Raw genomic sequence first — 856 nt, 5'->3', positions numbered from 1 at the left:
GAAACACGACAGGTACCCTAAACTTTCCCCTACTGCAATACTGTACCCAACCCCTATCAACCTCCTGATCCAACACCTTCATATGATTAGCCTGCATGATAGCTTTTATAGTAAAAATACCCCTCTATGGACTACACCTATGACTACCCAAAGCACATGTAGAAGCCCCTATCGCAGGTTCCATAGTACTTGCAGCCGTACTATTAAAACTTGGTGGTTATGGCATGCTACGAATTACACCCATACTCAACCCACTCACAGAGCACATAGCCTACCCTTTCTTCATGCTCTCACTATGGGGAATAATTATAACCAGCTCCATCTGTTTACGCCAGACAGACCTAAAATCACTCATCGCATACTCCTCAGTCAGCCACATAGCCAAACAGACCTAAAATCACTTATCGCATACTCCTCAATCAGCCACATAGCACTCGTTATCACAGCCATTCTCATCCAAACCCCCTGAAGCTACATAGGGGCTACCGCCTTGATAATTGCCCACGGTCTCACTTCCTCCATATTATTCTGCCTAGCAAATTCAAACTACGAACGAATTCATAGCCGAACTATAATCTTAGCCCGAGGCCTACAAATCTTCCTCCCACTAATAGCGACCTGATGACTATTAGCAAGCCTAACAAACCTCGCCCTACCCCCCACAATCAACCTAATCGGAGAACTACTCGTAGTCATATCAGCATTCTCATGATCAAATTTCACCATCATTCTAATAGGAACAAACATCGTAATCACCGCCCTGTACTCCCTATACATGCTGATCACCACACAACATGGTAAACACACACATCACATCAACAACCTCACCCCCTCCTTCACACGAGAACATACCCTA

Source organism: Physeter macrocephalus, unplaced genomic scaffold (genome assembly GCF_002837175.3).
Source record: "Physeter macrocephalus isolate SW-GA unplaced genomic scaffold, ASM283717v5 random_4088, whole genome shotgun sequence".
NCBI lineage: Eukaryota > Metazoa > Chordata > Mammalia > Artiodactyla > Physeteridae > Physeter > Physeter macrocephalus.
The sequence above is the reverse complement of the archived record's forward strand: the minus strand, read 5'-3'. Positions refer to the sequence as shown.